The sequence below is a fragment of the Choloepus didactylus genome, chromosome 27 (assembly GCF_015220235.1).
Source record: "Choloepus didactylus isolate mChoDid1 chromosome 27, mChoDid1.pri, whole genome shotgun sequence".
Classification (NCBI taxonomy): domain Eukaryota; kingdom Metazoa; phylum Chordata; class Mammalia; order Pilosa; family Megalonychidae; genus Choloepus; species Choloepus didactylus.
The window spans coordinates 11,818,493-11,835,400 of NC_051333.1; the positions used below are offsets into that span (position 1 = coordinate 11,818,493).

The following is a 16,908-nucleotide window of genomic DNA, read 5'->3' on the forward strand; positions in this document are numbered from 1 at the left end:
GTTTGGTAGACTTCCCCTGTGAAGCTGTCTGGCCCTGGGCTTTTTATTTGTAGGAAGCTTTTTCATGACTAATTGGATTGCTTTGCTTATAATTGGTGTGCTGAGGTCCTTCTATTTCTTCTCTGGCCAGTCTAGGTTGTTCCTGTGTTTCTGTTTCCTCTACATTATCTAGCTTGATGGCATACAGTTGTTCATAGTATCCTTTCATGATTTTTTAAATTTCTTCAAGTACACAGTAATGTCCCCTCTCTCATTTATTATTTTGTTTATTTGGGTCTTCTCTCTTTTTGACTTTGTCAGTCTAGCTAAGGGCTTGTCAATCTTGTTGATCTTCTCAAAGAACCAACTTTTGGTTTTATTTATTCTATTGTTTGTTTTCCATATCATTTATTTCTGTTTCAATCCTTGTTATTGCTTTTCTTCTACTTGGTTTAGGATTAGTTTGCTGTTCATTTTCTAGTTTCTACAGTTGTGCCATTAGTACTCTGACTTTAGCTCTCTTCCTTTTTCTAAAATTTAGTTTTATTGAGATGTGTTCACATATCATACAATCATCTGTGGTGTACAATCAGCTATTCACAGTACCATCACATAGTTGTGCATTCATCACCCCAATCTATTTTTTGAACATTTTCCTTATACCAGAAAAAGTAAAAATAAAAATAAAAAATAAAAGTAAAAAAAAACAAACAAACACCCAAATCATCCCCCTTCCCACCCTATTTTCCATTTAGTTTCTGTCCCCATTTTTCTACTCATCCATCCATACACTGGATAAAAGAGGGCGAAATACTGGATTTTTACAATCACACTGTCACCCATTGTAAGCTGCATTGTTATACAATCATCTTCAAGAGTCAAGGCAACAGGATTGCAGTTAGATAGTTTCAGGTATTTACTTCTAGCTATTCCAGTACATTAAAACCTAAAAAGCGTTATCTAATTCGTGCATAAGAGTGTCCACCCCAGTGAACTCTCAATCCATTTGAAATCTCTCAGCCACTGAAACTTTATTTTGTTTCATTTCACATCCTCCTTTTGGTCAAGATGTTCTCAATCCCACAATGTAGGGTCCAGCTGCATCACCGAGAGTCATATTCCACATTGCCAGGGAGATTTACACCCTTGGGAGTCAGGTCCTACATAGAGGGGAGGGAAGTGAGTCCACCTGCCTAGTTGGGTTAGCTGGAGAGAGAGGGCCACATCTGAGCAACAAAGAGGTACTCGGGGGCAGACTCTTAGGCACAATTTGAAGCAGGTTTAGCCTCTCCTTTGCTGTAATGAGCTCCATAAGGGCAAGCCCCAAGATAGAGGGCTCAGTATGCCAAACCACCAGTCCTCAGTGTTTGTGAGAACATCACTGTGCCAGTTTGAATGTATTATGTCCCCCAAAATGCCATTATCTTTGATGTAATCTTGTGTGGGCAGAGGTATTTAGTGTTGATTAGATTTTAATTCTTTGATTGAGCATTTCCATGGAGATGCGACCCACCCAACTGTAGGTGAAAACTCTGATTGGATAATTTCCATGGACATGTGTCCCTGCTCATTCATGTGGGTATTGATTAGTTTACTGGAGCACTATATAAGCTCAGAGAGAAGGAGCAAGCTTGCTACAGCCAAGAGGGACACTTTGAAGAAGGCACAGGAGCTGAGAAACTGCAGTTTACAGAGACATTTTGGAGATGGCCTTTGAAAGCAGACTTTTGCTCTGGAGAAGCTAAGAGGACAAACGCCCCAAAAGCAACTGAGAGTGACATTTTGGAGAGAAGCTGAAGCCTAGAGAGGAACATCCTGGGAGAAAGCCATTTTGAAACCAGAACTCTGGAGCAGATGTCAGCCATGTGCCTTCCCAGCTAACAGAGGTTTTCCGGACACTATTGGCCATCCTTCATTGAAGGTACTGGATTGCTGATGCATTACTTTGGACACTTTATGGCCTTAAGACTGTAACTGTGTAATGAAATAAACCCCCTTTTATAAAAGCCAATCCATTTCTGGTGTTTTGCATTCCAGCGGCATTAGCAAACTAGAACAATGGGACAATAGGTGTTTCAGGCCCATGATACTTCAAGTTGCATGTTATCATCAGAAATCCAGGGCATTTGATCCTTTTCTGTCATCAGATACTAGGAGAGGTCATCCAGCTTAGTAGGTTAAACCAAAAAGTTACATCTTGCCCATAACTGAAAGAACCACTTCAGGTAGGACTTGCGCTTGGTTCAGTCAGAACTCCTAAATTGATTTCCGTTTGATTTACCTCTACCTTCAGGGTGACCTTGGTCTTCAGGTTGGTCACAAGATCACAGTAGCAACAGAAAGAGCTTCTGTCTCATTAGTACTGTTTCCCAAAGTGCATGAGGCCTCTGACTGGACTGCCATCCTCACTTGAGATTAAATCCATAGCTATATATCTAATTTCCTTTGCCTTTGTGTACCATTCAATTTTTTTTTCTGGGGGGAGGTACGGGGGGCTACCATTCAATTTTAGTACTCATGGACTTGAGTTCTTTGTTCATCTCTTTGAGATATATACAACTCGAGTTCCTTATTCATTTCTCTAGTTACATATTCATTTCTTTGAGTTACAGGGTTTTAGCATTTCTTGTTCAAAAAGGAGAGAATCTTCCACATTAGTTAAGTCTAATTATGATGACTGGAAATCCATGTAAAGAGTTGATACTCCAATAATGCATTTATTTTACATTCTGTGAGCTTGAAAACAGTTCTCTGAACCTCCGTCTACCCTTAATCGTTTAGAGATTTGACACTTTATTATGTTTGCCATTTTCAAAGACAAATAATCTGAAAAATTTTTGTGACTATGTTTTGTCACTATAACCGTAAAAGAACTTACTAAGCAGTTTTATGTGTGTGTGTGTTACACTAAAAGTAAAAATACCTTCATTTTTTTTCCTTCTTACAAAACTAAAACTTTAACATTGAAAATGAACAAAATAATAAAGAAAATTCCAAAGAAGAAGTAGAAGTCACTGGGTGAAACTTCCCACCAGAAATATTTTGGTGTGTTTTAGTGTTGATGCATGTAGATTAACAGTTGTTGTAAAACTAGGAACATACTATGCATATGGTGTTCTAAGTTAATTTTTTCTCTTATTGAAGAAATTATTAAAGATATTTTCCATGCCAAACAACCTCATGTTTAAATGCTTGTACAGTATTATGCTGTATCAATGTGTTATTTTAACTTAACTAATTTCCTACTCATAAAGGTCTGCTTTTGACTTTTCACTCTTCTAAACCACAATGCAATGAAATCTATATAAAAATAAAATTCATTTTTTTATTTATCTCCATAGAAAGAACCTTTAGAAGTAGAGTTGGTAGATCAAAGAATATATATGTTTTAAATTTTATCTATACTGCTTAATTGCTCCCTCCCCCCCCCAAAAAAAAACAACACATGAGAACCTCCATATTCCCCACACTAATGAACCATGGTTCTCCAATATCACATGGGTAATGTTTGTTATGTGACTGTCCTCTATCTGCCAAGAAACATTTCTCTCTCTGTAGGAAGATTATATCATCTAGAGGCTCCACTATGTTTTTAATACACAGTGCCAGATATTTAACAAGAATTAACTGGACTGGCCAGAAAATGGACCAAATATCCCCCCTCCCCCCTAAAAAAACAGAAGAGAAGAAGAGAATAGAAACAGACTCACTCACAGGTGATCTAGATATTGGAGTTAACAGACTCAGATTTTAAAATGACTGATTTATTTTTTTAATGAATGAAAAAGTGAAGGTAATTTCTGGGCTTTAGTCTTTTTTTAAGTTCATGGTAAGGATAATAGAAAAGATTCTCTTTTAACAAAAGATTTTATAAAAACAAATAGAAATCCTCACACCTAAGACACAATGAATGACATTAAGAATTCAATGAATGGGTTTAACAGATTAGATAGTGTTCCAACCCAGCGCAGCCTGAAGACCAAAGAGCACTCCAGGCAGAGAGTTAGAAATGGGTTTAATTAGGGCTTAGAAATGAGATCGTCCCATGGCAGCCAGCTGGGGAAAATGGAAGTTAGTGCTCCTCAAAGAGCAGGGGATGTCATGGGGGCTGGTTTTAAGGGTTAGGACAAAGACATTCCATGTCGTGTGAGAACAGAATTTCGGCAAGGTCTTGTGACATGGGGGTGTGGAGATTTCTTATCAACGGTGATTAGGGGAGGGAAGTTTTAATGCTTTGTTTACAATACCGTTTGTACATTGTCTCCCTCCCTGGAGAGGTCTGATGTACGAGAGAGGAGATGTAAGCCCCATTCTCATTATAGGATGGTAGCTGAATTTCAGTCTTATTTTAGTTTATTTATTTTTGGTGGATTTTTTTAAAGATATATTATGTATATTTAAGGTAGGCAAAAATGTTATGAATAATACAGCAAATACCTGTGAATTGCTACCAAGCTTGAAAAATAAATCTATTACTATTATAATAGAAGGTTCTTAAATACCTCTTTCTACCCACAGTACCCCAGAATTTGATGTTTACCATTTCGCTGTAGTTATACCCCACCATATGTTTTCTCTTAAGGTGAGAAAAGACAAATTTTTAGTTTTCACATTGGTAATATAAAGTTCCTAGATCATGTTGTATTTTATTTATCCTATTGAAATAGGAATGTTCAAAGACTGAGATGAAAACTGGCTCCTTCTAGGAAGAAGATATACTTCTCCAGTTCAGAATGTAAGAATTTATGAATTATATTTGGGGGAAAGTTCCAGGCCCACTAGGGGAAACGGTGTCTTAGTTAGAATTGGGGTTTTCCTGTTTTTGTGCTGTAAGAAATTAAGCAATTATGTATTTTTTTCTGAAAATAGCAATCAAGTCACTGGACTTTTTGAACTCAATTTATGAAAAATGGCAGACACAGGTAGTTCAGGTAAACTTTTATGGATCAGGGACATCAGGGTTATCTTTGCACACATTTGGGGCAGATATTGTAAAAAGTTGGAGAGCCTACCCATGTAGAATAGATATAAAATATTTTGGAAACCATGTATTTTTTTTTGATAGAATATAACATATATACATAGAAGTGATAACTTTCCAAGTGTAATTTAACAAGTAGTTAGCAAATTTCAAAGAATGTTATGGATTACAATTCCACAGTTTCAGTTATTTCCTTATTGTGAAAAATAACATATATACAAAAAGGTAATATCTTTCAAAGTATGATTTGGCAAGTAGTTATATAGGAAATTTCCAAAAATGTTATGAGTTATAGTACCATAGTTTCAGTTTTTTCCTTATTATGAAATATATCATATATACAAGAAGATGGTAACTTTCAAGTTACAATTTAACTAGTAGCTATAGAACAAATTTCAAAGGATGCTATGGGTTACAGTTCCACCATTTCAATTCTTTCCTTCTAATTATTCTATTATCCTCGCTACCAAGAAGAATAAAATTATATAGAGATTCAGTATTCCTAATCCTTTGTTAAATCCCATCTTGTCTGTTGCTACCCCTTCCTCTAGTTTAATCACTTTCCCAGTCTTCAGGGATGTCTAGGAAGTGACCCCTCTAACTTGTTCATGTTGAACAGTGGTGTCAACATTATGGGAAAAGGGGACACATCTGGTTGATGTTCTTGAGGCTGTTGCCTCTGTGTTTTGGGACTTGTCTGGCATAGGAACCCTCTGGAGGATTTAAGTTTCTGAAAAATAAACTTAGTGAAATTTTATAGAGTCTTAGATAGGGACCAGGGTATTCTTCAGGATTTTCAGGACTATTATTGATTTGGGCTTATCATACTGTGGCAGCCTCTCAACTCTATCTGAAATCTCTTAGCCACTGAAACCTTATTTCATTGCCTTTCTTCCCCCCCCACGTTTTGTTAAAAAAGGCATTCTCAATCCCTCAATGCCAGGGTCAGACTCATTCCAGGGGTCCATGTTTCATGTGCCCATGGAGACTCATTCACCTGGGAGTACAGTCCAATGTCAGGGGGAGGATGCTGAATTTATTTGCAGAGTTGATCTTAGAGAAAGGCCACATCTGAGCAACAAAATATTTTCTCTGGAGGTGCCTCCTAGGCATAATTATAGGTGGACTTAGCCTCCCCTTTACAGCTCTAAGTTTCACAAGAGCAAGTCTCTAGATCAAAGGCTTGACTTATTAAGTAGGGGGATTGTAATTTCACATAGCATTTATTCTGTCCAAGATAAATAATCAGTGTCTCACATTATCTTCACTCTCCATTTTAAACAATTCTCATGACCCAAAACACCCTAAAACTCTTATCAGCCCTTAATTATTTATTACTATTTGTGTGGTAGTAGTAAGGTATTCCTATTAATTATAGTCCCTAGTATGCAATAGGTAGATTTTTTCCATTTACCCACTTTGTTGTTAACTCTGTACCAGAGTCACATGTTAGAAGAATACCTTGCAAGCACATATTTATATTTGTAGTACTAATCTGTGGGATACATGCTGTGCCAGTTTGGATATATTGTGTCTCCCAGAAGAAGCCATGTTCTTTAATGCAATCTTGGGGCAGATGCTTTTAGTCTTGATTAGGTTGGAACCTTTGGATTAGATTGTTTCCATGGAGATGTGACCCACCCAACCATAGGTGATAACTGTGATTAGATTATTTCCATGGAGGTGTGGCCCCACCCATTCAGCAAGGGTCTTGATTAGTTTACTGGAGCCATATAAGAGCACAGACAGAAGGAGCTCAGTGCTGCAGCTGAGAGAGACACTGTGGAGATGGCTGTTGAAAGCAGACTTTTGCTGATGCTTTGGAGATACTAGCCCAGAGTTTGCCCTGAGAATCTAAGCCTAGAAACATTTTGAAGAATGCCATTTTGAAATGCAACCTGGGAGCAAGCAGACACCAGCCATGTGTCTTCCAAGCTAATGTTTTTCTGGATGCCAAAGGCCTTTCTCCAATGAAGGCACACTCACGTTTATGCCTTGGTTTGGACACTTTTATGGCTGTAGACCTGTAAATTTGTAACCAAATAAACCCCCTTTATGAAAGCCAATCCGTTTCTGGTATTTTGCATAATGGCAGCATTAGCAAACTGGACACATGCCTTAAAACAACCCTTTTCAATCATGTTGGCCTTCAATGCAGCTCTGATACTTATACTCCCATTGGTGAATAGTCATCACCCCTATCCACTCCCATACCTTTAAATTCACCCTCATTAACATACCTGAACATATTAGGTTATCATTCCCCCTTCAATAGCTTCTGTCTATCTCTAGGTCTCCTATATTCTACATTATAAGACACTGACTTTACACTGTTCAAGGAGTTCATACTAGTAGTAACATACAGTATCTCTCCTTTTGTGTTTGACTTATTTCACTCAGCAATATATCTTCAAGAATCATCCATGTTGCCATATGTTTCAAGACCTGTTCCTTCTTACTGCTGCATAGTATTCCATTGTCTGTATATACCACATTTTGTTCCACTCTGCTGAAGGACACGTGGATTGTTTCCATCTCTTGGCAATTGTGAACAATGCTGCTATGAACATCAATGTGCAAATGTCTGTTCATGTCACTGTGTTGAAATCTTCTCGTTATATATCAAGAAATGGAATTGCAAGATTGTAGGGTAACTCGATATCTAGGTTTTGGAGGAATCACCAAACTGTCTTCCATAGTGGTTGTACCATTGTACTTTCCCACCAGCAATGAATGAGTTCCAATTTCTCCACATCCTCTCCAGTATTTATTGTTTCCTGTTTGTTTAAAGGCAACCATTCTTATTCAAGTGAGATGATGTATCATTGGGGTTTTTGATTGGCATTTCCTTAATAGCTAGTGAAGATGAACTTTTTTTATGTGTTTATTTAGCCATTTGTATTTCCTCTTTGGAAAAATGTCTTTTCATATCTTTTGCCCATTTTATAATTGGACTTTTGTACTGTTGTTAAGTTGTAGGATTTCTTTATATATGCAGGATATCAGTCTCATCAGTTTTATTGTTTCCAAATATTTTCTCCTACTGAGTTGGCTGCATATTCACCTTTTTGAAAAATTCCTTTGAGGTACAGAAGCTTTTGATTTTGAGGAGTTCCATTTACTTTCTCTTTCATTGTTTGTGCTTTGGGTGTAAGGTCTAACAGGTCACCTCCTATTACTTGGTTTTAAAGATACAGGTCTTGATAATACAGGTCTTTCCCTGTATTGTCTTCTAAGAATTTTATAGTACTGTCTCTTATTTTGAGGTCTTTCATCCACTTTAATTTTTGTGTAGGGTGTAAGATGGGGATCCTCTTTCAGTCTTTTGGATATGGATATCCAGTTCTCCCAGTGCCAGTTGTTGAAGAGACTGTTCTGTCCCAGTTCAGTGGATTTGGAGGCCTTATCAAAAATCAGTTGACCGTAGATCTGGGGGTCTGTTTCTGAACTGTTGATTCAATTCCATTGATCAATATGTGTAACTTTGTGCCAGTACCATGCTGTTTTGACTACTGTGGCTTTATAGTAAGCTTGAGTCAGGAAGTGTACATCGTCCTACTTCATTTTCCTTTTTTAGGATGTTTTTGGCAATTCAGGGTCCCTTTCCCTTCCATATAAATTTGTTAACTAGCTTTTCCAAGTCTTTAAAGTGAGTTGTTGGGATTTTGATTGAAATTGCATTAAAAAAATCTGAAATCTGTAGATCAGTTTGGGTAGAATTGATGTCTTAACAACGTTTAGTCTTCCTACCCATGAACACAGAATATCTTTCCACCTAATTAGGTTCCCTTTCATTCCTTTTAGTAACATTTTTAATTTTCTGTGTAGAGGTCTTTTACATCCTTGGTTAAATGTATTCCTAGGTGCTTGATTTTTTTTAGTTGCTCTTTGAATGAAATTTTTTCTTGATTGTCACTTTGGTTAGGTCATTATTAGTGTATAGGAACATTACTGACTTGTGAGCATTAATTTTGTGTCCCACCAATCTGCTGATTTTGTTTGCTCAAGTCACTTTGTCATTGATTTCTCAGGATTTTCCAAATAAAAGTTCATATTGTCTGCAAGTAGTGACAGTTTTACTTCTTTCTTTCCAATTTGGATACCTTTTATTTGTCTTGGCAAATTGCTCTGGCTAGAACTTCTAACACAATGTTGAATAATAGTCGTGACAGTGAGCATCCTTGTCTCATTCCCGATCTTAGGGAGAAGGCTTTCATTCTGTCACCATTGAGTACTTTGCTGGCTGTGAGTTTTTCATATATGCCCTTTATTATACTGAGGAAGTTTCCTTCAATTTCTACCTTTTGAAGTGTTTTTGTCAAAAAAGTTTGCTGAATTTTGTCAAGTGTTTTTTTCAGCATCTATCGAGGTGATCATTTGGTTTTTCCGTTTCAATTTTTTAATGTGTTGTATTACACTGATTTATTTTCTTATGTTGAACCACCTTTGCGTGCCAGGTAGTGGTGTATAATTCTTTAGTGTGACTTTGGATTCAATTTGCAAGTATTTTGTTGAGAATTTTTACATCTATATTCATTAGAGAGATTGGCCTGTAGTTTTCATTTCTTGTAGTACCTTTATCTGGTTTTGGTATAGAGTGATAGTAGCTTCATAAAATGAGTTAGGTAGTGTTCCTTTTTCTTCAACTTTTTTAAAGAGCTTGAGCAGGAAGGGTGTCAATTCTTTTTGGAAAGTTTGGTAAAATGTAAAGCCACCTGGCCCTGGGCTTTTATTTGTAGGTAGATTTTTGATGACTGATTGGAACTCCTTGCTTTTGATTGATTTGTTGAGGTCTTCTATTTCTTCTTGAATCAGTCTATGTTGTTCCTGTGTTTCTAGGAAATTATCCATTTCCTCTAGTTTGTCTGGTTTGTTGCCATACAGTTGTTCATAGTATCCTCTAATGATTTTTTCCTTACTAAAAATAATTTTTTTATTATTTTAAAATTTCGAAGTTACAAAAATTTCCAACACTATAAAATGAATTTTCACACACAATTGACCAAGCTTCACCAATTGTTAACATCTTGCCACATTTGGCAGAGCTCTCCACACATGCACACTGGGCGGGACTGTTGCCACCATTACCAGGTCATCAGGTGCTGCTCCTCTTCATCCCGACACTTTGGCTGGGTCCTCCAGGACCGAGGCCTTCTCTCCACAGCCACAGACAGTCATCAGAACAGGAGATGTGGCCCCAGCATGACATTGTCCTACATGTGGTCCACGCTTTACACGCGGTATGCCCTGAACAGGCTCCATCTGGCTGCATCCCCATGACCCGCTCCTCTTATGACTTTTTAAATTTCTTTGGGATCCATAGTAATGACCCAGCTCTCATTTCTGATATTGTTTATTTTGGTCTTCTCCCTTTCTGACTTTGTCAGTCTAAGGATCTGTCAATCTTTTTGATCTCAAAGAACCAACTTTTGGTTGTATTTATTTATTTTTTTTTTTTTTTGTTCTCCAGCTCATTTATTTCTGCTTTAATCTTTATTTCTTTTCTTCTACTTGCTTTAGGGTTAGCTTGCCTATCATTCTCTAGCCTCTTCAGTTTTTCAGTTATTTTCAGTTTGGTCTTTGGTTTTATATCTTTCTTCCTTTTTTATTAGTTTGTTTTGGTTTTTTTTTTTAGTTTTTTTCCTTGCAATTTTATTGAGATATTGTCACATACCATATACAGTCCAAACTGTACAATCATTTGTTCATGGTATCATCATATAGTTGTACATTCATCACCAGAATCAATTTTTGAACAATTTCATTACTCCAAAAACAATAATAATGAAAATAAGAATAAAAATAAAAATAAAAGAGAGCACCTAAAACATCGCATTCCCCCATTCCCCCCTAATATTCATTTACATTTTTGTCCCCATTTTTCTACTCATCTGTCCATACACTGGATAAAGGGAGTGTGAGCCACAAGGCTTTTGCAATCACACACTTGCACCATATAAACTGTATAAGTCTACAATTGGCCTCAAGAATCAAGGCTACCAGATCGCAGTTCCACAGTTTCAGGTATTTCCTTTTAGCTGTTCTGATACACTAAAAACTAGAAAGGGATATCTATATAATGCATAAGAATAACTTCCAAGATGATCTTTCAACACCATTTCGGTTTATTTGGATTTATTCTTTTCATAGTTCATTGGGCTTCTTTGATTTGCATATTTCTGTTATTTAGAAGAGTTGGAAAGTTTTCCTGAACTATGTCCTAAAATACTCTTCCTAGCCCTTTACTCTTCTCGTCTCCTTTCTTCTCCTTCTGGAACACCAGTGACTCATATATTTGCACACTTCATGTTGTCTTCCATTTCCCTGAAATTCATTTCAAATTTTTCAGGTTTTTTCACCATTAGTTCTTTTGTATGTTCACATTCAATTGTTGTGTCCTCTAATTCACTTATTCTTCTGCCTCTTCAAATCTGCTGTTGTGCACCTCTAGTATATTTTTAATTGATCTACAGTACCCTTTATTTCCATAAGATCCGATATTTTTTTCTTTACTCTTTCAAAGTCTTTATGCTTTTCTAGAATCTTCTTTATGTCCTTTATGTCTTTATCCAACCCTATTGAAGTTGTTTTGGAGATTTGTATGTACTTCTTTGATTAATTGCTCCAGATTCTGTGTCTCCTCTGGCTTTTAATTTGGTCATTTGGCTTGTCCATGTCTCCTTGGGTCTTCATATGTTTTGTGATTTTCTGTTGGCTTCTGGGCATTTTCTTATCTTGACAAGGTTATTTTGAGATATGCAGGATTATTTGAGCATTTATATATAATTTAGCAGAGCTACAGCTTCCTGGATTGCATTTCCCTGTCTTCCCAGCAGATGGCGCTCTTGATCCACCTCTTATTCTCAAGCCATTTTTTACCCCCAGCTTTGCCTGTGCACTATGCAGGATCCAGACCTGGTGGAAATCCAAGCAGTGTACCAGTTCTCCGTGTGCATGGGGACTCCAGCCCTCGGGGTGGGTGGTAGGTCATGTGCAGCTCAGCAGGGCATCTGCTTAAGGATGCGGTGAGTCTGGTAATTCCTGGGCATCTGAGTGGGCCACTCTTGAGTTGCAGGGCCATGCTTCTCACTCCCTAGCTCAGTTGCACCCCGGAATTTGTCCGCTGTGCACACACAAACCTTTCGGGTTGGGGAAGGGCTCCTGGTGCTTCCATGCCTTTTCCTCGCCTTTCCCTGCCCCTCACCCATGCATACTGTAGGCTTCTGTGGAGGAGGAGTAAATGCAATCACCACAGATCCACTGAATCCCGAGTTCCCTCATAGGAGCTCCTGTTTTGGGGATTTGAATGGTTATCTCCCCAGCCTACTGCTGAAATGGGTGCATGGGGTGTGGAAAGCTGCTTCCTTCCATGCTTGGCTTCTGGCTTCAGGTGCCAGTCCCCAGTGGTGGTCCTGGTCAAACACACTCACCCCATCCTTTCAGATGCAGTCTTTCTGCTTCTTCATCCAAGTCCCCACTACGTGTTGTTGAGTTCCCTCTCCAGCCAGTCACACTCTTGAACCACTGTTCTGGGCACCTTCTACCCTTCCTCTAGTCTCTTTCATTGGAGGAGAAATTTGTTCTGCCTCTTTTATTCTGCCATCTTCCTGGAAAGCCAAGCTCTACTAGATCTTTAAGTTGATGAAAAATGAAATTTTTGTTTAACCAAATTGAGTTATTCTGACAAACTTTAACTTAATGTGTTTCGTGAGATGTCTGCTTTAAGACAGTTTCTAATATCTTTTCAGTAATGTAAATATGTAAGTTATGCAGTATGTGTTTTTGTTAAGGAAAAGGAGAATAATTTTTTACTAAAGTATAATGACTGGTTGTTGCAGAATGAGAAACAGGAATGTGTATAACAAAACCTGAATGGATATATAAAGTTGTAGTTTTGCAGAAAAGGAATTTTACTTGTGGTCTAGGTTGGCTAGAATTTGGTAGTTTCATAAGAGCTTTAAGTGTTTTCTTATCAGACAGTGTCTTCATGCAAAACCAGAATTTGGTTTTCTCTGTGTTAAAATGACAAAGTTTTCTTGGATTATTGGTCTGCTTTTAGTAAAAGTTTGTAAAAGGTTTTTCTTAACCATCTGAGTAATCTGCCCAGAAGGCAAATATTCTGTGTTTTATCAGAATAATATCATGCACTATATTGACCTTATTCTTTTTTTGATTTTTGTTATAGAACACTTTTTAAAGAATTAAGTATTTTTCTTTTTTTTTTTGTACCACTGAACTGCTTTCTCTCATTATTATTTTGTCTTTTCTAGAATATCATAAATGAAATAATAAAGTATGTAGTATTTTGTATCTGTCTTCTTAGATTTAGCATAAAGTTTTAGTCATCCATGTTATTGAGTATATCTGTAGCTCCTTCTCTTTTTTCTGAATAATATTCCATTATTAAGTAAAAAAAATGTCCACCTACATTGGGTGTTGCCGGTAGGGGACCCCCTTTCTGAGAAGGGCTTTTCCAGAAGACAAAAACGGTTGACCTGCAGGAGTTGTCTGAGAAAATGGAACACACCCTACAGGGTTGCTGATAGGCAACACCTAGTGATAAAACTAGTTTCGGTCAGTTAGGGATATTTTATCAGATTGTACAAGCATACCATACTAATCAATGAATATTTGCTCCCCACTTTGTATCATCCCTCTATGTAAAATGGAAACAATGTCAGCCAGTCAGAACATTTCTACTCTTTCTTCTGTGTTCACCCTATATGAGCATCCCCTTTCCACTCCCTTGGTAGCGTATCCTTCTTCTTTCTGAATGGGATGCTGCTTGATAATCATTCTATAAAGCTGTGAGATAACAAATTGCATGGAATGTTTTTCTTTTATCACCATAGTATAGTATTCCACAGTATAATAGTACCACAATTTGTTTTGCCCACTTATCAGTTTATCAACTTTGGGTTGTATCCAGTTTTTGGCTATTATGAATAATGCTGCCATGAATATTTACATAAAAGTTTTTGTGGACATATATTTTTGTTTTCCTTAGTTGAATACCTAGCAGTGGGATTGCTTGTTTTTACTTGATGAGATACTGCGAAACTGTTTTCCAGAGTAGCTGTATAATTTTACAGGAAACTTTGAGAGTTCCAGTGGTTCCATTCCCTCACCAATGCTTGGTATTGTAATTTTTTTTTTTTTTTTTTTTGCCATTTTAGTGGGTGTCTAGTGCCTTTAAAAATTTATATTTCTCTGATGGCTAGTGATGATATCTTTACATATGCTTATTTGTCTATACAAATCTCCTGCCCATTTAAAAAAGTGTCATTTATCTTTATGATTGAGTTGTAAGTGTTTTTTGTACAAACCCTTTGATAGATATGTCTTTTGAACATATTTCTCTCAGTTTATGGCTTGCCTTTTGATTTTTTTATTGTGTTTTGAAAAGTAAAAGTTTTCATGTTTTGTTGTCCTTTTAAGAAATCTTTGCCTAACCCAATGTCAAAGATTTTCCCATGTTTTCTTCAAAACATTTTATAATTTAGCCTTATATTCAAGTCTATGATCTATTTCAAGTTATATTTTGTATATGATATGAGTTAAGGCCTGTGATTTATTCTTTTCAGTATGGATATCCAGTTGTTTCAGTGTCATTTGTTTAAAAGACCCTGCTTTCAGCATTAAATTGCCTTAGCACATTTTTGAAAATCAATTTTGGGTATTCTTCTGGATTCTCTATTCTGTTCTGTTACTCAGCATTACAATACCATACTATGTTAATTACAGTACTTTCATAGTAAGCCCTGAAATCAGGTAGTGTAAGTCCTCCATCCTTGTTCCTATTTTTATAAATTGTTTGGGCTATTCCAAGAACTTTGACTTTCCACATAAATTTTAAAATCAGTTTGTCAATTTCTTCCAAACGTCTTGCTAGGATATGGGTTGGAATTGCAAAAAATCTGTAGATCAACTTGGATGAATTGCCATCAAATCAATATTGAGTCTTACAACACAATTTACATGGTATATTTTTCCATTTATTTAGGTCTTCTTTAATAATATTTTGTAGTTTTCATTGTACAGGTCTTATACATCATTCTTTAAATTTGATGCTACTATAAATGGAGTTGCTTTTTTAATTTCGTTTTTCAGCTTTTTTTCTGCTAGTATACAGAAATACAATTGGTTTTTGTATTTTGACTTTGTTTCCTGTGCCCTTACTAAATTCACTTATTAGTCCCAAGTGGCTTTTTTTGGTAGATGTCTAAGGATTTTGTAGGTTCACAATCATGTCATCTAATGACAATTTTATTTTTTCCTTTGAAACTGTATGCCTTTTATTCCCTTTTCTTGTTTTATTCCATTGACTCACACCTGTAGTACAGTGTTAAAAAGATTGGTGAGAGGGTGGACAACCTTACCTTCTTCCTGATCTTAGATAGAAAACACTTAGACTGGCACCACTGAGTATATTGTTAGCTGTAAGTTGATGTTGCAGATGCCTTTAAATGGGTTGTGGCTATTCCCTTCTATTGCTAATTCTGTGAGAGTTTGTGTCATTTTGAGTTTATTTTTTTGTAAAATGCTTTTCTACATCTATTGAGATGATCAAATGATATTTATCTTTTAGTTGGTTAACATGCATCCTTCAGATAAATCACACTTGATCCTGGTTATTTTTTTAAATTGTGCTAGATTTGAACTCATAATATCTTAATAATTTTTCTGTTTAAGAGGACTTTGGCCATAGTTTTCTTGTAATGTCTTTGTCGTATGGGAGTATTAATAGCCTCATAAAATATGTTGGGAAGTGTTCTCTTCTCTGAAAACAGTTGGGTAGGATTGGGAGTATTTCTTCTATGAAAGTTTGATAGATTTTTCCAGTGAAATTATCTGGGTTTGGAGTTTCCTTTGTGGGAAGGTTTTAATTTGAAATTCAATTTCTTTAATTGATATAAGGATATTCAAGTTCTCTCTATTTCCTTGGGCCAATTTTGATAATTTGTGACCCTTCCATCTAAGTTGTCCAATTGATTTCTGTTGTTCATAATATTCCATTTATACATTTAATGGCTTTAGGATCTGTATTGATGTTCACTCCTTTTATCTGATGTTAGTATTCCTCTCTCTCTCTTCTCATTTGGTCTAGCTAGAGTTTTATCAATTTTGTTGATGTGTTTAAAGATCCATTTTCCCCCATGGGTTTACTCTATTTTTTCTACATTTTCTATCTTGTTGGCTTCTGCTCTTTTCTTTGTTATTTCCTTTCTTTTATTTGATTTACTCTTTGTTTTAGTTTAATAAGGTGGGAACTTAGATTAGTGATTTTTCATCTTTCTTCTTTGTAATGTAAGCATTTGAATCTATACATTTTCCTCCAAGCCCTACTTTAGCAACATCCCACAAGTTTTGATATGTTGTATTGTTATTAATCATTTCAAAATATTTCCTAATTTCCATAATTTCCTTTTTTGACTTATGGACTATTTAGAAATGTGTGTGTAATTTCCAAATATTTGGGTGCTCCCGGGGTATAACAGGAGTAGGAGAGAGTACTGGGCAGCTGTGGTGGTCAAAGTGGATTTTAGCTTTATCTCTAATAAGAAAAATGATTGATCATTACTTTTATAATTAAAAATTAGTAATAAAACTAATAGTATCACTACTGATAATAATGCAAATTGAATTAACAAATGCCCAGTGATAATATAGAAGTAAGAACTGCAAATTCTCAAGGTTGAGTGAATGGAAGAAATATTTCTTCAAGTTTAGTGAAGCATGCTACTGAGAGAAGTATGTACAGGGTGATATGCCAAAGTTTGGCATCCTTTGAAAGAAAGCAGCCTCTTTGCCCATCAAGAGCCATTGTTGTAGGCTGGGTTCCCTGTTCTGAAATGTACATTAGCATGCAGGTGGTTCATTGGTTAGTGCTCTTGGGTTCACCACCTGAGAAAGGGGATGCAAAAAAGCAGGATTGGGCTGGGGGAGAC

The 16,908-nt window shown here is 36.4% G+C and overlaps 1 protein-coding gene across 2 annotated transcripts in view; it reads left to right on the forward strand.

The window, feature by feature from the left end:
- The window catches only part of ZNF235 (zinc finger protein 235), a 65,332-nt gene that overhangs the window by 20,779 nt on the left and 27,645 nt on the right, over positions 1–16,908 (forward strand). The window contains exons 2-3 of one of the 2 annotated variants that reach the window (XM_037819377.1): positions 4,498–4,561; positions 4,647–4,714. The exons of the other annotated variant lie outside the window; for it this stretch is intronic. The gene's annotated coding sequence lies outside the window, so the exon portion shown is untranslated. The remainder of the gene's footprint in view (positions 1–4,497; positions 4,562–4,646; positions 4,715–16,908) is intronic. 2 annotated transcript variants of the gene reach the window in all.